Consider the following 26346-nt stretch of genomic DNA (forward strand, 5'->3'; position numbering starts at 1 on the left):
ATGGACAGCATATGTTATAGTAATGTGAATAACATGTTTAAAGCATCTTACAAAAGAGTTTTATTTCTTGGATATTATTTTAAGCAAAAACCAATTCAGAATTATATGCGTAGAATATTTTTTTTAAACGATTTAGCGATGTCCGAACATTTAAGCCTAGTATCAGAACTATATGTCACAATTTTCAAGATATCTGATAAACATTTTCAAACACATAAGCCCAAAGATGAAGTCTATTGAAAATGGATGCAATCGATCCATTATTTCAAATAGCATCAATACAACCGTAGTTCCCAAATAAAATTTTGGACAAAAAAAAAGTTGAATTTAATCTCCTTCAATGGACTTAATCCAATTCATATGAATGAAATACAAAAAAATTGTATATCTTGGAAACTACAATCTAAAATCCTCAAAATTTTCAACGAACTTTGGAAACCATGTAAGCATTTGGGTAATAAATTTGTGAAGTAGCAAACAGGGGCGTGATACTTCCCTTATGAAATAAATTCAGAAGTTTTTATATTCGAGAAACTTTTAGAGGTAGAATACTAAAATTTAGCATGAATCACTTTGACATTCATGTGGACATTTAGCGATAATGGATTGACGTTCAATAGGGAACATTTATTTCTTGAAAATTTCTTAATTTAGAATTACTTATATTGGAAATTTCATATCAAGTGACCCAACTCAAATTTGATGAAATTTGCGCTATGGGTAATATTATTAGATAGTAGGCCATCGGTGAAGAACTGCCGGACTTAGAGGGAGCAATTTGGTCATACAGGGTTTTACTCAATATTAATTTTCGTGGCAAAAGTTTTCCAAAGGAGTTCGGAAAGCTATTTGCTTCTTGAAAGCAATGGTCAATGGTCCTCATAAAAGGGTTATGCAGACTATACTACACCAAAATAATAAAGTAATTCTTTTTAGATCAAAGGTAAATGTTCTTAAGTCTCCTTTTAATATTACGTTGAATATAAGAATTCTGTTAAATTTGCTCTAGTCTCTAAGTAGCTTTCAGTTACGAACACTGCATATAAGAACAAAAGCAGCAGTAAAATAATTCTGTTGATTATTTATAAAAATAACAGTTGTTTAGAAATGTGTTAAAGTGTTGGTTTCTAGGGGTGTACTTATGACCACGTGTATGTCGGTGTGTATAGTTTTATATATTTTATGCTTGTTAAGAACAAATAACCCCAAAGGGTGTTGGAATTAAAATATATAAATTTATTTCGAAATAAAATAAAAACAAGCAACAAAAAGAAAAACAATACAAAATGAGTACAAAACTTAAACAGCTCTAAAGACGGGTTAAGAATATTAAGTACCAGGAATTTTATTTCTTTAAAGAAAAAAAAAACAAATAAAATAATAAACATGAAACAAATCTTTAAGCTGCAGATTTTTTATGGTTTAAGCTTTTAAACAATTTAAAAGATTAACTACAATCTTGTCGAATTAAATAAGCGAGGAAAATTCAAAGCCAGAGCAAAAAAATTATGTCTTAAAAAGTCGTGATGGTTGTAATAAGTAAGTTATATTTAAATCACTTAATTAAAAGAGTTTTTGAAGGACAGCTTAAAGGAAAGATTATAATCTTTTAATAAAAGAATTTTTCACAATTAATTTATTAGCATTACGGCAAAGTGTTTAGCACTTCTCTTGATATCTGTATAAAATTTTTATCTAACCACTATGAAAATTTAAATATATTTTTACAGTCTGGTAATTTTTGTTAAATCAAATACTAGCGATACAAACCCAAAATTATTTTATAATATATATTTAATCTGGTTCTTAAAAAATTGTCATAAAATGCATTGAACTGAAAACCTACTTACAAATTAAACGATATTTTTAATGACCTTGAATAAGTCAGTCATATAGCAAGATTTTAAAAATAAACCTCAATGCTAAAAGAAGTAAATTTAAATATAATTTCATTGAAATACACATGAACTTATTTACATGTATTTGTTTAAACATTATAAAAAAAAACTGGTGTTTAATAATCTCATAAAATAAGAAAAAAAATCAAAAGTCATTTAGAAATTCAATAAATAAAAACAAAATTTACTCAAACATTTTCCGGCAGATAACAAAATGCTATGTATTTAATATTCTTAACAATAGTTACAAGGCCAACAAAAATAAACCTTCAATTGATTTGCTTTATTTACTTTTTCGATTTCTAATATAAACTGAACGAATATTTGCGTATGTAGAGTTTCTGTGGCGGTGTAAAATATCTCGTTTCAAACACGTGTTTGCTTTTGCCACATTATAATCATAATAATAATCGTAATCATTTTCATCCTTGAGAAAGAATATTTTTCACCTTTTGAATATTTTTTGTTTGGTAACAAAAACTGGCAAATCATCTTGACAGATAAAGTACCTTTTTTTTGGATACCCTACATTAATCTAGTGAATAGTACATTAGGGAAGTTGTTGTTAGCGTTAGTAAGAATTTAAAATAATCGACACTTTAATGTTTATTAGTCAATTTGGAATCACTAAAATAGTCAGTGTAATAATATACGTCCACCTGATTTTGTAATTTTAAGTTTCGCTGCGCTTTCTCCTTGTTTTACATTCGTCTGAATCCACACATCCTATGTAGTATAGTTGTGTCTACAATCCTGTGAGTCACCCATGAATATGTCCCATCATTTTTGGGTCATTTTGAGGAGATTTTCCCTCTTGTTATCATCAGGCGCACACCATAGGATCATTGTGGTTTTACTCTTCGTCTTTGGTTTTCGTTACGTCGAATGATTTTGCGTACACCAGGTTAAATACTTCGAGCTCCTTTCAATTTAAAGCCCTTTTATTGCAGCTTCTCACGAGTGACCTGTTATCCATATGATGAGCCTGCAGTTTAGGCAGAAGTCCTAAACTGCAGGCTGACTTTAGCCCTCCATTCAGAATCGATACGTGTAGCAACGGATTCCTATTGGTATTTGGTTTAATGTTCCGCACGTTTGATATTTGTATATAGCCCACCAATAAAGCCAAATAAAAATTGGTAGTAAAATGGCTTAGTTACGACCATTTGAGAAAAAAAACTCACATTTTAATTTGTTAATTATTAATTTTCATTATGTTTTGCTTTCATGATGAGCTTGTAAGTTCAACTCTTATGGGAGCTAATATCCCATATAATACTTACCTCCTAAAATATAGGGAATTATATAGACCAGCGATCACTGGTTTATTTTTTGTTTAGTCATATCAAAGTCAAGAATTCATCTATATCATCATCGTTGTCGTTATTACAAACAACAGTTTCAATATATTCATACTATCTTAGATTTAGGGAGTATACCTATCAGTGTGCATGTAAGAAAGCAAAAAATCACATTTTTATAAATATTTTTAAACATACAGTATAGGCAAATATATATGTATACTGATATGATGATATGAAAGCGTTAGCTGTAGAAATACACTTAGAGAAAATATTAAATAATAAAATTTGACATAATTCTTTGTTTAAAAAAAGTACAATTAGAAGTAATTAACATTCTTAAAGAAGATTTTATTATTTCGAAAGAATATATTTAAAATGTTTCTGTTCAGTTTTTTATCTATACACTACACATTTAAAAATTTAATAAAATATTTTAATCTTTCTTTTATTTTCTTCAAGTGTAAGAATTATCATAACTACTTTTGGTGTTTGTGCTGTTTTTACGTTATATGAACTCGTAACTTTTATTATAGTTTGGTTGTTCATCTTACGGTTTTATTACAAGATTTTCAATATTTACACATGCATATACAGACACACAAATACACAAACAATTTTGGTAGATGATGGTATTGTTCATCAAAACTGATGATACTTCTCTCTAAACTGCTAAACTCACATACATATATACATTCATATATATTATACAAACAAATATCAACATACACATACAAACACGTGAAAATTAGGAAAAGCGAGTGTCTTTTTGATGTTGTTTTTGAGTTTTATTTGTAACTGACGTTGATGTTTATGATTGAAGAGATGTGAGTTGATTTTTATATCCAAAAAGTAAGATGAAGAGCATATTGATTTTGTTATTTAGTTTGTAACACATCGTAAAATTGTTCATAAACCCCGAAAATACACATCTATTTTTGATGAGGATCGTTTCATTATTGATCCTATCCCCTGTTCAGAAAATTGATTTATTGTTAATTAATCATTAAGAAATTGTGTGTACAATTCGGTCCATAATATATGATAGCTTTCATTAAAGACTCTATTCCAAAGGTCGACTTAACCGAATATGACATTATGATTACTTGTTGTTTTTCTGATTGTGTGGGAGACAGAGTAAATTTTGTATGGGTGTGAGTATGTTGGTAATATTGGTTTAGGTGCTGTTGTTGTAAGTAAAAGTCATTTTATTTTTAAATAAACACCAATGTTATTGAATCTTATGGGAGTGAATGTGTGAGAGTCTATATAAGTATATTGGGTGGTTTCTCTCTATGAAAAATGAATCTTTGTTTTAGCATTTCTATATTTAAACCAGTAAAACTGAAATACTTACGTATAGCTTGAATACAAAATCTGACGAAAATGTTTAAATCATACTTTCATATTTGTAGGATCTTTGAAAAAAAAGTTTAAAATTTCGTTAAAAATTTCATACGATCTTGAAAATCTTCCCAGCAAAAATAAAACAAAGTACTTCCAAAAGAATAACATATATAACCACTTCAAAATAGCTCTAAGTGATTTTTTTTACCTTCTGTGGAATTGATGTTTATTTACTTTCAAAAAAGGGAAAATAATCCAATTTTGTTAAAAATTGAAGGTACAAAAAGTATAAAAATTATGTACTGAAATGTTTTTAATTTTGGAGTTGATTGATAAATGCGCGTAATATATTTATTTAAATATTATTTAAGTCAAATTAATACAGCATTTCACTTTCAATAAAAGAACATAAAAATTTCTTCCGGAGAATGACTTCAGATGTAGTGAACTTGGAATCAAATAAAAAGAACATATCTCCTATGACATGCATGTGCTGAAATCATCACTTTTTCAGTCCTTCCATGGACTAAATTCTACTTAATTTTTGCTTCTTTGAAAGTTCTTTTTTTGTTGGGCTATTAAAGATATTTCCTAATTTTTATATGTAAGACATTTCTGTAGCAGTTTCTCTACGGAAAATTATTTTTTTTGGCAGTGTATGTTGGTCGCTGTGGAAGAGCATTCATAAACTATAAGTATTTCGTGTTTTCTTTTGTGTTTTTGAAAAAAGTAAAGAAAAATTATTCTTTGTTGCATGATTTTGACGTTATATTTCGTTGTACGTGCAAGTGTCAATATGACTTTTTATTTTTATGCATCTATTGTTGAATGATTTCGAACTTGTAAATGATCATATAAAAAATTTTTTTAATGTTTGAATATTGTTATTTTAAATTAAAAAATACATACTTTTGGTTTACAAGCTTTACGTACATCATATTGAACCATTTCGTGTAGAAAGTACAGAAAGAGTTTTTGTTATTAAAAAAAATAACTTTCTAAATAAATTACTTTTTTTTACACTTTCTCTAACATCACACAAATAACAATACGTATAATTGATATAATATATGATTAATAACAATCATACGCCATAGGCTATCAATATATTAAATTTTGTCCGTCTATCTGTCTTTATGTCAATAGAAATACATTTTTGGAAAACCCAAAATATTTTGAGAAGTAAATCATCAAAAATTTTTTCAGACATTCTTTTAAATTTGTTTTTTTTTTTGAATTAAGCAAAATCGGTTTAAATTTCAGTTTTTGTTCTTAGTCAAATTCAAAATAGAAACTTTAAATTTTATTAAACTTTAAGAACAATATTATTTAAAACTATTTTTGTTCTTATTTATTAAAGCTTTTCTAGTTTTCTATGAACAGAAAAACTAAGCTAAAAAATGTCGTCTTTTCAAATTGAGCAATTATTTAACTGAATATTTTATTACTACTATTTGTAGCAGAAAAATCATAGTAAAAAACATTATTCTGATGTTCCTTTAATATTTATTTATTTCATTCATTTTACTTTTTTCCCATTTATTCATTTATTTTTTTATTTTCTATTTATTTGCCACAACTTGAGCAACAACTGTGTACTAACTGCAGTCATCTTTAATAAGATGCACTTTTTCAAAAGCTTTTCATTTCATATTTATTTTTGCTGCTTTGGCTGTTTAAAATTTTTATACAACTTCTTTATAGTCTTATTTGTGGCATAAAAGTCAAGTCAAAGTTGTTCAGAAAAATAAAAACAATATTTTGGGTTTTTGCATCCTTTTTATTTCTTTGCTAAATATACAATGTATGAGTAAAAGTTTTGAAAAAAAATCTTGGTTTTTTTGTTCAATTCCTTACTCTAAATATCTTGAGGATATTTAAAGTTATCTTAAAATAACAAAAAAAAAAAAAAAAAACAACAACAACATCAACAGCTGAGATATATAAAGTAGAAAGAATTTAACAAAAAAAAAAAAAAAAGAAAATAGTTAAAAGTCTAAAGTCAACATTGTGAATAAAGCTAAAAAAATATGAAAAATAAGAAAACTATAAAAAACTGCATAAATGCAGAAATATTTGTAAAAGAGAAAAATAAATATGTATGACTTTTGCTTGACGATGATAATAATGATCATGGTTAATGATAATTAATGAAAGCACTTCAAGAATATGTAAGTATAAAAAGTCAAGAAAACAACATTTTTGGAAAAAATTACTTTCTTATTTTTTTATTACCAACTTACAATCCAAACCAAATGTCATTCAAAATATTTTTTATTTTTTTTTGCGAAATAAACAAGAACTTTAAATAAAAAATTTAAACATTCATTGGTTGAAGAAAGACAACATTCTATTGCATTTGATTATGCAAGAGTATATGTATATTTATATAAAATCTGTTATATTGTTTGTAATTTCTACTATTCAATTTTGAGACTCTATAAAGCACATTCTGAAATTCAAAGTCGAATATTTTATTTTTATTTAAACTAAATTTTCTAAAAACTCCACACATATTCGGGGTGCATATAAAAAAATTTTAATTTTAAAATAAATATATTCAAAAGTTTTTTGATATAAATAACGGCTATAGACGTCGAGCACGCTCATTCGTAGGTGCAAATGATGTCTATAGCCGTTATATACTATAATCAATAACATTTTTGATTAAAATTTATATTCGGGCAGTATTCATTGGATTTAACAAAGTACTTAAATTTTGTAAAAATTAAGTGTGTATTTTGAGTGAGAGTCAAGGAGTTAATTTTGTATTAGAATACAGGTAAATCAAATGCATATTTTTTTTTTATTTAAAAGTTCAACCTGAACAAACACAGGCAGAATAATGGGACTCAAATAATATATAATATATAATAAAGGGTATATTCGAGTTGGTGTATACGAATATATACACTATTTTCAAACTGTTTTTAAAGTCTTTTGTTTTATGTATATTTTGTTCAAACTGAAGAATTTACAAATATTTTTTTATTTTTTGTTGTCAAAGTTTTTGAATAATATTCGTTAAAGTAATGTAGAATAAAAGTGAACAAATAATGACAAATAGAAAAATATGAACAACATTTAAGAATAAATATTTGCAATAATAAATTATTTATAAAGTTTATAGGTCTTTAGGTTGATAGTCATTTGTAAGTTAAGAAAAAGCATAAATATAAAATAATTATTTTTCAGACCTTCACCGAAACAAGAACTAGAGTAATATGTTTTCGCATATAACATCCTCCATAAATACTTTCTAGAAAATTCTAATGAATTTTGCAAATTATTTATTTTTCTGAAATGATTAGTCTTTTTTCTAAAGTGGAATATAATGTTGACTTCACATATTTAAAACCACGTTTTACATTTTTTTATTACTCTTACTGCTAGTTAAACTAACCACATAATTTAAAACATTATTTTACTTTTTGAAATATAACAATTGTTTAATAAAATTATTTAATATAAATTTTAGTTTAGTATGCCAAAAATTTTACTATAACATTATTTTATGTTTATTTATTTAAAAATTGAAATTCCTTTACTTTCCATTAGTTTGGTTTTTCTCATTAAAATTTCGTTCGAAATACATTATTAAAGTACCACACACACAAACATACTTACACTCAAACATGATGCACAAAAATTTATTAACAACATTTTATAACCTGTGGCATAATCTATTCAATTTGCCAGTAGACCTCAAAAGCCGAACAATTGCATTTATTTATATACTTTATCCTTTCAGCCATAGAGAGAATGACGACGATAACAATAACAAAAACACTATATGCAGTGAAATTTGTTGCTTGTAGTGTTGTGTTTGTATTACGTTTCATTACACTTAGTAAGTTGTTGTTGTGTTTGTTATCTGTTGGTATTTTTGGTTTTTAAAATTATGTATTAGATTTTTAAATAACACAAACATCTATGTTCAAAAAATATGCATGTGTATTGTATTAAAAAATGTCATTAAATTGTGGGCTTAACGTACAGAGTATCATCAAGTCAATGCCAATAGGAACAACACTTATATAAATAATATTAGGTTGGAACTTTAAATAATTCTAACAAAACGAAGTACTTCCAAAAGAATAACATTTATCGCTACTTCAAAGGCAGCACTAAATAATTTTTTAACCTTTTATGGAATTGATGTTTATTGACTTCCGAAAAAGTGAAAATAATTATATTTTTATACCACTTTGTTGGGAGTATGTAACGCAGTCAAATATTGATTCTATACCTACTTTAAAATATACCAATCGGAATCATCGATTTATCTATGTCCGTTAAATTTTTAAAATAATTTGGCGAAACTTTACATAAACGTTTCTTTTGGCCCAAGGATAAAACGAAACGATTAAAATTGATTCATTATTTCACCTAGGGCCCACACAACCGTACCCCTACAAAACCCCTTTCTGAAAATTATTAAAAAATCAATAAACACAAATAGGAATTAGGACAAAAAATAACAACAATTGTCGGCCAGGCCCGGCTTAAGATTCTTACATGTTTCAATGCTGAAAATAAAATAACTTCAAAGAAAAGAACATAAAAACTACTTTCTGAAAATGACTTCAGAAATAAAGAATTTGGAATCAAATTAAAAGGACATTCCTCCTTGACAATCCTGTATCAAAATCATCATACTGAAATAAAGTAAATTCTACTACAGAATTAATTTTTGTTGTCATTAATGTGTTTTAAATATAATTTTTGTAATATGACTAATGGTCTTTTCGAAATGACCGCTTAATTTTTCCCTTGCTGCCGTTTCTTAACATATAAACATAGGTTCTTTTTAGTTTTGCAAAAAATTTAGTTTATCGTATAAAAAAGTGTCAATCTAATATTGACATATGTTCATGTTTAACTGGACATACACAATTTTTAAATACCCAGTTTAAATTAATTTATAAAATCAACAAATTTTTAACATTAAGTTAACAAATTGCATTGTTTTTAATTTTGTTGTTGATGCTCTTTTCAGTTTGTGATACATTTACATAATCAATGACAAACACATGCACGTCAGAGATGTCAAATGACAACTACATTTAAAAGAAAATATATCGAAAAATTAAAATCTTTAAAAAATGTTTATAAGAAAATAAAAATTTATAAAAAAAAAATAAATAAATAAAATTTTTCAAAAAAAAATAAAAAAAAGAAATTTAAGAAAAAAATGTCTTTAAAAACCTCGCAAAAACTTCCATTACCATGTAAAGGTTAAGATTTTAAAATTAACTTACACTTTACGCTTACAAGTAAATAGTAAAATTTGTCATTGTAAGTTGTAGACACCTACTATAGCTTCACAGGCAGGAGGACAAATTAATAAGAAAGTATTTGTATAACACATTATTAGTAAGTCCTTATAACACTACCTCTATGTAATCCAGTCGATAAGTAGCAGTCATTAAAAAGCATGTTGTTAGGTAAGTAATTACAAATCAAAGTAATTATTTAGTTTTTGCTGGGTAATAAAAATTACGATATACAAAACTTATTAAAAACATTTTTAAATTTAAAAATATAACATTTTTAAATTATCTTGCAAATGAAAATTTTCATTGAAAGCAGAGAACTTATACCATCCCTGACCTTTAACCATAAAATGCATGATTGGTTTTTGTTTAAAAGTTGTCTACTAAATGCCATGGATGTGTAATTTTTTCCTATATTGAAAACCACAAAAATTTACAAGTTTTTTTCTATTGTAAACACAACTGGTTTTTGTATAACGGAGTAAATAAAGGTGGTAAAGAGGCTAGTACAAGTAATGAGCTGTTTGTAGGCATTTTATAATTTTTGGGTTTTCATAATAAATTACATGGATTTATTCGTATCGCTCAATAGAAAATTGCCATGTGTTAATCGAAACAATGACATTTTGTTGACTCACCTTAAATGGTTTATATGAATGAGATAAATCTGAAAAAGAAGGAAATAAAAAATATATATTTAGTTGGTAAGTTTAAGATGAATATAAATCTCACAAAAAAAAAAAAACTAAACTTATTTAAGATTTTATAAATAAAAGCAAATTAAATACTGAAAGATATTAAATGTTTCCTTCTATATACTTACTGCTAAGCTTATTAGTTGCTGGAGGTTTTTCTAAATACATATTTTTGATTTAGATAAACACAAATATTAAAATATATTTGAATTTCTACTATTATATACATATGTTTATAAAAATATAATCGAATTTGTTTTAGAAATAATATTTATTTCATATATTTATTCAAATATTTTTTAACATCAATATATATATATATAACTTCATACATATATTGTAGACATACATATGTATATGAAATAATATGTATCTATGCATCAGTGTGTATGTAACCCAGCATATTTAAAATATTAATAAAATCTAAGAAAATTTCTTAAAAAAATTTAAATAATTTTTTTCATACATCGAAAATTATATCGCTTAAATTGCCGTAATTATGTATAAAAATTTAATTTTTCTATTTGAAATTACCCTTTTTAATAGAATAAATCTTTTATAAGAACAATTTCATTTTTGTGCTATGTTTAGGATATTATATAGTACGGTTAGACCGATCACATATTTTGAATTATTTTGCTTTTGAGTGATGCAAAAATTTATCCCACAAAACTATCTATGAACATCCCAGCCAAAACTAACTTACACTATATTATTTTACGTCAATATTTTAACACGGCGATGTTGTTGGCTGCAAGTTCTTACAAAAAATGCTTATCAGTAATTTGAAAAAGTAATCATTATATACCTCCACATGCAAGATTGAATTAATAAGCATTTATAACTATAACACATTATTATTAAGACCTAATTAGACCACTTCTTTGTAACCCAGGTGATATATAGTTGTCATTGAAAAGTGCGTTGTTAGGTTAGTAATAACAACTGAAAGTCATTACCTAGTTTTTGATGTTTTATTTGTTTTTTTAGTTATGAATAAGTAAATAAAGAAAATTATATAAAAATATGAAAACATTAAAAAACAAATTTTACATATAAGTTGTATTTGTTGCTGGAGCAACATACATATATATGTTATATTATAGGTACCCAGCAAAAATTTGCTAATGAGTTTAAATTGTAACCACTAACCTATTAATATACATTTCAATGACTGCTACATATTATCCTAGTTAAAAATGTTTCTTGAGTAAACTGTTATAAAAAATGCTTTCCCCTTATTGGTCATCTTTTCCGTGAAAGTATATATGCTGTTCACAAACTAATATTCATAATTACATGTAACGGATAGCGGTAAGTACCTGCCTCTAATGACATTACCTTACTTAATTAAGGACCTAAAATGTTATTATGTAATTACATGGCAATGAAAGTTTTTGCTGGGTATGTCTACACAAATAATTGCGTTGGTAAATTAGATATTTCTTGGATTCTCAGATTAAACTTTTAATACTTAATATTATTATTGTGTGGAATATATCCATGTGTAAGTAGAATCATGTATTTTAGTCTTTCTTCTGTTTTAAGAAATGTTAAGGCCATAGTTTTTTCTATATATACATATCTGATCGTTAACTGAACACAATATATTTTACTGAAATTATTCTAAATAATAGATAAATTTTATTAAGTCCTTTTTATCTGAACCGCACTCTACAGATCACGCTACTTATAATACTATACTAAATACATACTGAAAGCAAGAACTTACCACAAACGGTTACAAGTAATTAGAAAAAGTAGTTGTGAAAAAATGTATACAGCTTCTACAGCTTATTAGTATCACCCTTCTACATAATCCAGACGATATGTAGTATGATACCATTAAAAGTCATTACCTAGTTTTTGCTGGGTACCTAAATGTCTCTGAATTTTTCATATTTGAAAATATAAAAAGAGCAGAGAGTAAGAGCAGAGTACTAACAAATAATAATGTTTTTGAATGTATATGTATGTATACGAATGTAAAAGCAAGTGTAAATAAAACTTTATCAAAAATATGTTTATTATTGCATTTATATATGTATATAAAGTTTTTCTCTCTTATTTTTTTTTGAATAACACCCACAGACTGTGTTATATATAAAAACTGTAAACAAACAAACAAACAAACACACTAGCATAACTTCCGTTTCCCATGCTACTGAATGCGAGTGTGTTTGTGTGTGAGTGCATGTGATTTGCTTGTAATATTCACAACAAAAGGAAATTGTTTATTTGTCTATTCGATATGGATTCCATGTCAAAAATATTTATATATGTACACTGTATAAAAGAACAAGAACTATTACAAATGCACACATACATACATAAAAATAACCAAATGGTATACAGTATATTTATTAAAGTATACATATGTATGTTCATATACAGTATATGAATGTATGCATTTACATATACATGTATGTATGTTCATTTAGTTGCTTGTATTTCTATATTGAAAATATCATACATATGTATGTATATTTTACCAGAGGTTATAATAAAATTGTGTTAGATGTTTTCATTTTTTTCCCCGCGTGTGAGTTTGTTTGTCTATGTATCATTTCATAAATCTTGTTTTATTTAAATATTTATACAAGTGTAGCAACATTATACACATGTTTTTGTAATATTTCAATATAAAATATATGAGATTTTGTCTCTGCGTGTGTACTATGTGTGTGTGTTTTTTTATTATTTAAAAACCTTGAAAATTTGCATATTAAAATTTTTTAAATAAATAATATGCTGTTATATTTTTCCATTAAAATTCTATATTTAAAATACTGTTATATTACCGTTGTTATTGTTGTTTATCTATTGATTGTAGTTGGTAGATATGAATAAAAACTAAAATTGATAAGAGTATTTAAAAAAAAAATATATATTTTATCAATAAAAAATGTATATGTTTATATTTTATTAGATTTTATTTTATTCATAGTTTAATTTTATTATATTATATGTGATTGTGTTAGTTATGAATGTGGTGGCAAATTAATTGATTTCGGTTATAGTTGCTGGTGAATTGTTTATGAAAAAATTGCAACATAATTTTTTATTTATTTTTAGAGAATAAAGTTTTATAGCAAAAGTGAAATCACGTTAATTATAATTGTAAATTGAAAGTTTCCTTATTTCCATTCATCGATTCGATTTTTGTATTTATTTTGTTGTCTCATATTGTATTTTTCAATTTTAAATTAAAAAAAAAAAAAAAAAAAACAACATTAAGATTTTAATATGATAAAAAAATTTGTTAAAAAACTATTGTTCTTAGAATTCGAATTTTTAAACTAATTCTAAAGGAAATTTTATATGGGTACTATAAGAAAAATATGGATGAATATTCATGGAATTTCTTTGACATAATAATATCAGTATAGCAATGAAATTTGACGATAGCTGGTTTTATAGGAAAATAACTTTATTTTTATCGAATCTCTAAAAGAATGTATATTTTTTTAATCTCCCTATAATTCTTAAAAGATTTTGATTTTGAAAATATTTAAATTTCGATAAATTACACTTTCGATGGAAATAAAATTTAGTGACAGTAATTATTGTATTTTCTAAATAAAGCTATAAATTAATTACATTCATACATATATACATATGTACATACATATGTATATAAATTTTTTTATGATCCATTTAATTTTTATATAATATTAAATACATAAATTATAAAAACAAATAAATTAAGTTTAAATGTAAAATTAAGTTTAAACATACATTCATATGAACATAAATGGGCAATTTCATCTCAAGTGAGTCAAATCAAAAATCGGATTTTTTAAATGAGTTTTACATTTACCTATTCGTCCTAGTATAAAAGAATTTAGATAACCATTTCTTCACTATTTCCATACCACTATCTAAGTCCTAAACCAACCTTAAAGTATACCAATCGGCTCAGAACTTTCTACTTGGTTTAGCTATGTCCGTCCGTCTATATGTATAAGGATAATTTGATCAAATTTGGCACATATTATGAAGTACGATATGATTGATATCGGTTCATTATATTGACTAGAGCTCATACAACTGCACCGCCGAATTGAACTTTTCGGCTCATAATTATATTAAATGTTCTATTAGGTCAACAAAATTTGGCAAAACTTAGTTTCATAGAAGTTTTAACGGCACTTTTCTTACATACTGACTGGTGTAGGGTACCAAATGGCCGGTCATGCCAGACGATACTTTTCTACTGGTTTTTTTATTATTTTTTTTAATAGGCCTTTTTTGCTCAAAAGCAATCTTATTCAATTTCCTTTCAGGGCTTTATATTGGCTCAATGGGATGCGACTAAGACAAGTATATAAAAAATTAACTCAATATTCATTTTCCCCTATTTTTTTCTATTAAATTTTAAATAAATTGTTAACATAACTCAAATAATTATAATTTATAATACGCAATAAAACAAAGCCGTAATAAAAATAGAAAATTATTACTCGTATAACAATAAATTTTGTGGTTTAATAAATAAATTCTAAAAGCCCAAAAGCTAAATGTGATATATCATTCATTATTAAATTTTTAAAACAGTACAATATAAAAAATGTAAATAGCAGCTACTCAAAAAAATTTGTATATTAATTGAAATACTACAAAAATTTTTAAGATTGAATATTAAAATTTCAATTATAAAAGAATATCTTGAACATTCTCTTGTATTAAAACTTTTCTAACCTACTGTTTAACTAAACAACTATTTGCTAGATATTATGTCTTAATTAAAATTGTCAGTGCAACTACGTAACTTTCCAACCACTAATTTGTACTATGTTTTTTTTTCTATTAAATAATTTCTATAGAATACAAGCAATTGCTAACAGCTACAATACGAATCAATATGAGGAACAAAATGTATTGACACAAATAAACACAATTAAAGCATTATGTAATTTTATGTTATTTTTCCGTATTAACATTTAAATGAATTATGTTCTAATTGCACACATGATAAAGCAATTTCCCCAACTATGGAAATGCAATAACAACAACAAAAAAAAAACGACATTATTATAATAATAACAACAACAACTGTACTCAATCATATAGAAATAAATTCCACACATTGAAACATTTACATTGAAACATTTGCATGAAAATACAAACAGGAAATGCAAAATACAGTGAAAAATACAAAAAGATAGATAGAGAAAGAAGAAAAATAAAACTAGTATTATTATTAATGCATTTCGAAAGAATATTTACATTATATACATCTGTATGTAAATGTATGTAAGTAAATTTGATTCGTATAATGTTTAAATTACTGTATTTTTTATTTAAATATATTAGGGCGGTGGAATAGATAAAAGGAGAAAAGGGCTTATTTGCTTATGTTTAGTTGATCATATTTAATATGTATGTATGTTTATGTTAAGGATCTTGGACCAGTTGTGGAGTTACGATTTTATAAATTTTTAAGTGATTTTCTAATAGAGAGCTTTATTTGGGGGCTACTGTAATATGTAACGCGATTATTACTCAAAACTCTTAGTTCTGCCTCTTTTTGAGATACGAGTATATTACACATAACTAATAACTTAAAATTCCAAATTGGACCCTCCGATTTGATGGGGAAATAATAAACCGATTTCATAGAATTTGCTCTTGGGTCAAATGTGTATAAAATGTGCAAATTTTCATTGAATTATCTTTTAAATTATGACCTGTACTTTGGTTACAAAGTTAATACGGACAGATTGACACTTTTTGGTAACCTTATGAGTTATAAAACAAATTCAATAATATAAAATTTTGGTTTTCTAAATCAACCTTTTACTAATTCTTTTTTAACAATTTTTTTTTTAAAAAATGTAATTTCGAAAATATTATTGACAATTTTTCCAGAATTACAAATTTGAATATATCCCTAAAAATTAATTGGTTACGGTTTATTTATTTTTTCCGAAAATCTTATGAGTGCTAAACCTGACATCTATTCTCCAAAATTTAAGATTTAAGGAATTTTCAATATTTTTGTAATAAGAAAACCTTTGCTTAGAACCAGGCAATAACTAAATAATTAAAACTTTTAACTTTTTTGTTTTTTTGAAATATAAACATTTTTTAGCATTTTTATACCCTACACCACTATAGTAGGGATGGTATTATACGTTTGTGCTGATGTTTGTAACATACAAAAATATTGGTCCAATACCCACTTTAAAGTATATCGATCGATTCAGAATTTTTTGAGTCGATTAAGACATGTCCGTCCGTCAGTCTGTCCGGCTGGCTGTCTATGTAAACCTTTTCAAGATAATTTGATAAAATTTTGACCAAGCATGTTTTTTGGTACAGGGACGAAGCCTATTGAAAATGGTTGAATTCGATCCATTATTTCACTTAGCACCCATACAACCGTACCTCCCGATTTGAACTTTTTATGCCATAATTACGTCAAATATTCTTCTATCTCTCTAAAAATTGGCACAAATAAGTTTTATAGAAGTATAAATGACACTGCAGATAATATTCAACATAAAAGTTTCTTTATAAAAAATAAGAATTTTAAAAATATACTCATGGTATTATATAGTCGACCATGCCCGACTATACTTTCCTACTTGTTTTCTTAATGAATCATTAAAAGATTTGAAGACCTAGATTTTGTTAAACATTTTTCTAGGCTTTGATGGTTTTTTTTTTTTGGAATTTTATGAACTACTATTATGTACCGTATCATTTTTTAAAATAGCAAAAATTTCAATATTGCAGAAACTTGTATAACAGACCAAACTGGATTAAATTTTAAATTTTTTGTAGTCCAGCCAGCCTATTTAAAACATAAGAACACTTTTATATTTACACTTTCGTTTTGGCTCATATTTACAGACATGTGTATTGAAATCAGTAACAGCACAAAGAGTTGAACTATTTTGGTAATGATAACAAGTATTTAATTTAACAGTAAACTTTTTACACCTACCAAAAATAATTGGAAGATAAAGTGATTATGTAGTACATATATTCTTATATGATCTAGCAATGTCCGTCCATCCTGTTCAAATCATGGTTGCGATCTCATGGAAAAAGCTCCAATGTTGAAATTTTACATAATCAATTTTACATAATAAATTTTACATATAAAAACTCGTCCTCTTTTGCCTATGTCTGCCGATCGCTGTTAGCAATACATATAAAATTCATTTATATGTTGATTTCGTTATTTTCATTACTATTGCAGTTTACTGTTAATGTTGTTATTGTTGTTCATATTTATAATTTATTTAATTTATTTATAATATTTGTAAATTTAGTTGTGTGACATTTATACAAATTTATAGCAACAATAAACATAAATTATAATTAAATGTTAAATAATGTACATATTAAAATTTTCATAGAGTTCAACATAAACAGATATGTATATTTTATTATGTATGTATAAACAAATACATATATACAAATTTAGCGGAAATTCGTCAATTTATATGCTTTTAGAAAGCTTATAAAATATATAATAAATTATAAACTAACTAAATTGGAAAAGATGTTCGATTAGATTACGATACGATTTAAAAAAAAAAAAGTTATTTTGAACATTTAAATTAATGTTTTTTATAAGTTCTAATGAAACATCATTCTAAAAATGATTTTCAATTAAATTAACTTAAGAATACTTACTTCAAAATTAAGATATAAATATTTTCGTATTTTTTTCTATATTATTTCTATTATTCTTAATATACCCAGCAAAAACTTATAGGAGCAAAATGCTAAAATTTACATACACAATAGCATTTAAGTCATTATTTAAACGCTTACAGAGAGGAAATTAGCTAAGTACTTACTACGATCTTCAAATAGGGAGTTAAGTAAGTAGTTTTGCTTATTCGACTTCTATTAGATTTTTTTATTTAATTTTTTTTGTATTTTGTTGTTTTTGAAACCTCGAATATAAATGTACTTAGCAAAAACTTACATTGAAAAATAAAGGGGTTAAAATGCAAACATTTACATAATAGCAATTTAATACGGGCATAAAGCTAGCTTACAAGTAGAGAGTTAAATAAATACTTACTACGATCGCCGGCAAATTGTTAAGTAAGTAGTTTTGTTTCTGTGTTATGACATATTATTTGTAAGTCATCTATGTAATACAGACAGTTATTGTAAAGTAAGTTGTTGACTAAGTATTTATATGTCATTACCCTGTCTTTGCTGGTTATATATTTCTTTGCAAAATATTATTCATTATTTCCTTTTTCATACCACTTCCATCTTAAGCTTTTTGCTTTCATATTTATCATTCTCTTTCATATGTATGTATATATACGAAAACACTTATAAGCCATTTGGCCATTTTTCACACATGCTTACCAAAAGTTGCTTCAACTTTTAATGCAAATAAAAACAACAACAAAAACAATAATAATAATGATATGAGAAATGAAAAAAAAGTATAAGAAAAATAATAATAAAAAAAGTTGAAATCATTTACATGACATGCCTTTAAGCAGAAACAATGAATGATAAGTGGTGGTGCACCATTAAAGATAAAAACGTACATACATACGTACATATTTATGTATGTGTATGTATACCCAATAAATAATTATTTGTTAAGATGATAATATCCTTTGGAGTTGGAAACAAATTATGTTTCTATGCTACATACATATGTATGTGCGTTTTCTTTATGCCAATGCAAATATGAATATTTTCTTCTAATGTTTTTAGTTTTGATACAAAATTTGTTTAATGGGATGCGCATTTAAGGACATCACACAATTTATATGACAAAAAAAAATTTTTTTATAAAATGCATGTTTTTTATTACAATTTATTTTTAAAAAGTAAATATGCTGGAAATTAATATTTTATTGACGTTTAAAGGTATTGGCGGCATACATACATATATACATATGTATAAAATACATACAATAATGAAATAACTTCTTTAGAACAACACTTCATATTTTTTTCGCCAAAAACATTATACACGTATGTATTTATTTTTAAATTCCCTGTATAATTCTGTTTTATTAACTGAAAATTTGATTTATATTTCTTACACATAAAATAGGGCTTCTGAAATTCGATTTGAACTACATAGTGTCCTGTTCCTAGTTACATCAATTTATTGCATCAATTATTTATCTCAAGCAACAACATTTTAATTCATGTAAATGAACATGTGTGCGTGTATCATATAGTGTGTAAGTACATTAGGGTGCAATATTTTCAAAAAGGGTCTCAAAATATCGTATTTCTGACTCACAAAAACTTTTACTATACTATAAAGGAACTTATAAATACAAAATTCTGAATTGGACCAAATCAAATATCGAAGCATATAAAAATACCTTTTTATCCTTTCATTTTCCTCGGTAGCTTATTTTTACTCCAAACGGGGTAAAAAGCAATTTATCCTTATGAGTTTACTGACACATACAAACACATTCAACACAATTTTGACCTATGTTTGGCTTATTAAAATATTTCTGCTTGAAATTTCATTTTCTCTTTGGCATTTTTGCTATTGGCTTTATTAAAATAATAATAATAACGGATGGAAAAACCACTTGTCCCAAAAAAGTGTTGTGCCACATATTCCATATGAAAGTAGAGATAGATTGTATTTAAGTTGATAACTGGGTTGGCCTGCAATAAACGTAATCATATTGAGGTCTCACACTAAGACAACACAGAGATCAGAAGGAGAGTTTTAAATTAATAAAGTTTTTTTTATTTTTGGCTATGTATCATTATTGGCTTTTGACAGTTTGTTTCAAAAGCCAAATGTTGACAATGTGATGGATATAATAAAAATAATAGGTTTTATGGAAAAATTTTAACTACACCCAGCAGTTTTAGTTGACGTTAATATATAACTTTTAGCCAGTGATTAATTTAGATATTAAAGTAATTTGTTGACGTCATATGAGGTAGGCAGCAATCAATATAAAGTATTAATTCCGAACTGCAGAGTTTAGTTCAAATTTCTTATTTTTAAAAAATATTAATACACAGTGGGCCTAAGCATTTAACAATATAATTGGAATAAGAATTAGAATTGTTATATATTATTCAAACGTGGAAACAGAAGGGAATAGATTGATCCCAGATCGCAATAATATTAAGTCAAATGTATGCTGAACAATTATATATATTTCATAAACATACCCACTGTCCAAAAATAGCTGTATTGTTTTTCAATCATCTTTTTTTTACATTATTGCCTCATTTAAAATTTTATTTTGCGGTAGGCCAAATTATTATTGTCAATTTTTTAGAAAGAAAGTATTTTGCAAATTGGGCACATTTAGTTTAAATTATAATCAAATGTGTTACAAACAGTTTTTTATTAGTCATATAGACTATAGATCAAAAGTTAGAATTATTTGAAAAAAAAATAAATGTTGAAACAAATGTCAAACTCTCACCCCAGCAGTTCTTGGCCGATATAGCCCAAACTTTTTGCACAAATGATCTATTTTTGAGTTGGATTGATAAACACGAAATTGCCCATACAAAATTAAATTAAACATAAAATTGTTTACAATGATTATTATAACTATAGAAAAATTTGCCTCTGAGGTTTTACTTTATCAAACAACCCACCTATATTAATGTGATATATCATAAACACATTCTACAGTGATATATAAAAAAAGTAAGAAAACAAAATAAACAGGATGTAGCATAAGGATATTAATAAGTTGCACATACACATAATAAAGGCGTATATACACACAAACATATGGGAAAATTAAAAGGAAACAATATTCATTATTTTCACATTTTACGCTTTATATTATTCGTACTCGTTTCAAACATATTCGTATAACTTTGAGAAAAATGTGTTAAAAAAATATAAAAAAAATATTAAAGAAGAAACTTTTCCATATAATGAAGGGAAACAATTCCGCTTATTTCAGTTTTTTTCGCATTTTGTTGTTTATCGTTCACCAACTTCATATTAAAAATGTTGATTATGTTTACTTATTGCTCTTTGCTGGCAACACACATTTATATAGATACAAGCGCACACACTTATTATCAGATATACAAAAACATAAATGTGTTTATATACAAACAAAACCCTGTAGTTTGTGTTAGCTCTTCTCTTCTATTCAGTTTAAAATTTGTAATACATATTATTCATCTATCAATCTTATACATATAATTTTTGCTTTATTTTCCATTTTGGGAAAGAAAGGTCTTAACTTTACTACAGCAAAGGTTAATTGTCTAAAATTAATATATAAATGCCTTTAGAATTGCAGGGAACAGTTGTGTGCGTGTCTGTGCGTTTATGAGATTGTCCACCATATGCGTGACATAATATTAATTTTCCAAAAAAAGAGTAGGAAAAAAATTATATTTTTTTTATAAATCTACACACATGCATAAATATACTTACACTAAAATATAAAGCCTTAAGCTTTTAATATACATCATATTAATTCATAGAGTTTGTTTGTCTTTTTGGTTTTATAAAATAATTATTATTATATTTTCATTAAATCATGTTATGATTTAGCTTATTCTCAATGATGATTTTGTTTGTTAAAGTAATAAAAATTAAGGTACACTTTGGAATAAAAGTGCATTAGAGTGTATGTGGAGCAAGTAAATTTTTATTTAGAAATTTAAAAAAATCAACAGATCAAATATGCTTAGACATTGTAAAAAGGATAATTTGTAATTGTTACAGTGAACACTGTGAATAGGGGTAAGTATGTAATGAACAATGATTTCAATTTTAAACTGCGTCCTGTTTTTTTTAGAGATTTTTCTATATCTTTATACATTGTTTTAACAAAAACAATGTTTAACTAATTCAATTGTTTTCTCTATTTTTTGTACATTGAATTTCTTTTTTTCATTGAATGTGTTCAAATAGCGTTCTCGTTTTAACAACTGTCTGCTGACAATTTCCGTTTGTTGCCATACTTCCGTTCAGCATTAAAATCGGAATTGTTCAAAATAGAATTGTTTTGAATCAAGTCAACGGAAAACCAAGTTACAATAAAAAAATATACAGTTATACATATGTATAAATATTTGGATTACAAATAAAAACTTTAGTTTTGTTTTTTAACAAAAAAGAGCAATTAGAATTTGAAAGGAATTTATGAAAAAAAGCTTATAGTTTAGAAGCCATATTTCCTTTGTAAACAAGTTCAATTTAGCTTAATAAATTAAATATTATTTGTAAATAAAAAAAAATTTACTTATAAAAACAACTATTATTAATTTTTATTTTTTCACATTTTCTCGCTAAATTTTAAACATATTTGTCAATTTTGGCGGCTGAAATTTTAAAACTAATTGTTTCTATGGAATTCATTTTAGACATTCATCTTCGTTAAACATGAAATAAATAAAAATAAATTGATATATTATTTATTTATTTGCGGTTTATCAACCTTCTAACTGAACGTGCCAGTAATGATACTAAATATTTTATATATTTATTCAATAAAAGCCACAAATAAATAATTAAAACTAGAAATTGATGAATTCAAATATAGACGAATGTTTTTCGTTACAAATATTTAGAACACCACAATCTAATTGCAAATGAAATGAATAAGATTTTATGAAATGGTAAATACGATTGGGATATAACAGCTACATGTGCGTTTAAACTGATTTTCGAAATATATACTTTTTCTAATTTATTTTTAAAATCTTTAAATTTTTTACCTTCATTGAAATCCTAGCAATTTACTAAATATATCATATTTTTAACGGGTTAATTTTTAACTTAAATTTTATGGAATTTAAATAATAAGAAAATAACTTTTTAAGATTTCTTAATATCTGATACACCCTGTACGTATGACAAACATTTAACACAAAAACCATGTATTGTTCATCAATCATACGCCACGTTTTCCATGAAGTTTACTTAACTCGTTGTTTTTTTGTATGCGCAATATTTTTTTACGCGAATTAGTTACAGAAACCAGTGAAGACAAATTTCATACATTCACATATGACAATAATATACATACATATATATCTTATTTTTTCGTTGGTTGTCTTCACATAAAACAAATTTATCATTTTACAGAATATACAATCAACGACAGAAAATTCAATTTCTTAACCAATATTTTACAAAATAAAAACTATTCTTGCTACGGTTTTTTGTAAATGTTGCTGTCAACTTTCTTTGAATACAACTACGATTTTCTATAGAAATTTTTGTTCGAGGTAGAGTTTTATCAACTGGTTGAAAAAGAAAATATAACCGACAAAATGCAAACAATTCAAAAACCACTTCACCTGTCAGCCAATATTTGCTTAAAGAATTTTTATGCCGAGTTGTATGTGTGTTTTATTATTTTTCCATATTGTAGCTGTTGTATTGTTGTAAGTATGTATGTTAGTGATTTTGAAACAATAAAACTAACGTCTTTATTTACTTGAAATTTTTAGCGAATGCCTTTCACGGTACGTTTAGATCAGTTATAATGAGAGAGGATATTTTGCATTTGTGCCTATATATCTATATGAATTGTTTGTAGAGATCGTTAAAAACTTTATGATCTTTCCATCGAAAAATTTTGACGTTAAACTGGCCGAAAAATTTTCAACCCAGAGACTAAAGTGCAATTTTCTAGAGGTTTGAGCTGCGCTAAATGCAAAAAAGAATTACTAAATCACATCTGAATTCGACATCTATAAGTTTATTTGCAAAATGTAAAATTTTATTGAGACTTTGTTAAATAATATATACATTTTCTTAATCGTTCTAACTTGCCCTCGGATGTATGTGAGAACAGGATATCTGAAATACGTGTTTGGTATGGATTTTTTTTCGTATATTTGTATGTTGCTTCAAAGAACTCATTGTTTGCATTTACCTTCAACTTCAGCATCGTCACCATATGGTAGTAGTATTTCTTTCATTATTACAGCTGAGTCTTGTTGTTGTCCACGTCTTCTTCATCGTTCAGTTGCAAATAGAAGTTGATGTTGTTGGCCTATTTATTCTATACACGTTGTTTACATACCTTAGTTTTTTAGTTGTATTATTGTATATTTCTTTCATTTATTTTCTTTTTCAATTTCTGTCGTTTTTACCAACTCTTTCAATAAAAACTGTTTTTTTCTATTACCTATTTTGTTTTTTTTTTCAATTGGTTTGGTTTTTGTTTATTTTTCCATATTCATTTTATTGTTTCGTTTCTTTTAACAATAAACAACGAAAACAGCAGCGACTTTTAGCGATATTGAATGTATTTTTCTATGTGTTTTTGGGGGTATATTCTTGCATTACATGATGTATACTTATTGTTATTTTTGGAATTAGGTTGGTACTTTAAAAAAAGCTTAGAAAATCTAGATTATAGATAATATTTTTGAAAGTGATATATGGAAACCAAAAACGTTGTTAGTTGCATTGATGTACCATCCTACTTTATCATTTCATTTGTTCAGTTTTTATTCCTTTTTGTTGACGATAGTTATTGCAAGTTACACATGTATGTTTTTGTACGTGTATATACCTGTATTTATGTGCATATATTTATGTTTATTTATAGTAAAAACTGTTTATTTGCAAATATATTTGTTGGATGTATATTTCATGCACTTTTGTGTGCCATCACTGAAATGTTTACAGCCCGTTTTCAAGGTGTTTATTTTTTATGGTCGTTTCTATTCTTTTGTACTAGTTCATACTTCATCTTGGGTTTTTCTTGGTATTGAAAAGCATAACGTTGATTTGAGTTTATGCTAAAGTATGATATTTTTCATAGACTTGTTATGGAAATTGAAAGAGATGGTTGAAAAATTTATAATAATATGAATTGTGTTGTTTTCATTTTTACCTAGTAGATGATTGAATTGAAAACTGAGTTTCATTTATCTCATTATTTTATTATTCTTTCTAATAAAGTACTTAAATGCGATATTGTTCTTAACTTCATGAGCATAATGACGAAACTTATAAATTGATTATTATATATTAATTATATAAATATTTATGAAACCATAGAATAATAACAGTTTAACTTATATACTATATATATTATTTCTAATTTCAGGAGCATCACTACGAAACTTTTAAATTGATTATTATATATTAATAATATATTTATTAAACATTTATCATTTACTGTAAAATGAGTTTCTTTATAAATTTTTTACTAAACATTTAGCAAACCATAGAATATTTATTTAACAATAGGCGTATGATAAATATGGAACAATTTTAAAAGTCATACGCTATGTCGGCCAATAATGTTCTGCAAGATTAACTTTTATTTTTCTTAAAGTATTTATGGTTGTAAAAGTCTTACCTCTTTCATAAAAAGACCTCGTCTTGAAAAGTGCACACCTCTAGATGCAACTTATAGTGTTGCAAGAAATTCCTCAAGAAAATGTATCTGTAAAAGAAAATAAAAGTTTATTAAAAACATGAACGAAATCTGTTTGTAATGTGCATTTATTTTAGTAGTTTTTATTTCGTGCCGACCTAAAGCAAAAACAAAATAAAATAACCAATTCACCATAAAGGCCATATTTTGTATGCCACTTTTACCAAACAACGAAACGTGCTCGAGTGAGTTTTATAAAATTAAATAAAATTTATGTTTGTGCCACAGAAAGTTGTAACGCACACACAACATAAACAACTCTTCCATTGTTGTACTAGTACTTTTGTGGATATTTTTATTTTGGCTGAAAGCTTTAAACAAAAATAAAACCCAGAACCGCAACAGCAACAACAAGAAAAATAACACTAACTACATTAGTAGCAACATGCAACATAACATTTACATCAGCAATGGTGGAACAGAAACACAAACAAGCAACGAACGCCATTGGTTATTATATGAGT

General features: G+C 25.8%; 1 protein-coding gene across 1 annotated transcript in view; it reads right to left on the reverse strand.

Annotated features, from left to right (window-relative positions):
- LOC111690408 (serine-rich adhesin for platelets-like) overlaps window positions 1-25884 on the reverse strand; it is a 98792-nt gene extending 72908 nt beyond the window's left edge. The window contains exons 1-2 of the mRNA XM_046950668.1: window positions 25805-25884; window positions 10461-10489 (exon numbers count right to left, since the gene is read on the reverse strand). The gene's annotated coding sequence lies outside the window, so the exon portion shown is untranslated. The remainder of the gene's footprint in view (window positions 1-10460; window positions 10490-25804) is intronic.
- Between the last annotated feature and the right edge of the window lie 462 nt (window positions 25885-26346).

This window comes from Lucilia cuprina, chromosome 4 (genome assembly GCF_022045245.1).
Source record: "Lucilia cuprina isolate Lc7/37 chromosome 4, ASM2204524v1, whole genome shotgun sequence".
Classification (NCBI taxonomy): Eukaryota; Metazoa; Arthropoda; class Insecta; order Diptera; family Calliphoridae; genus Lucilia; species Lucilia cuprina.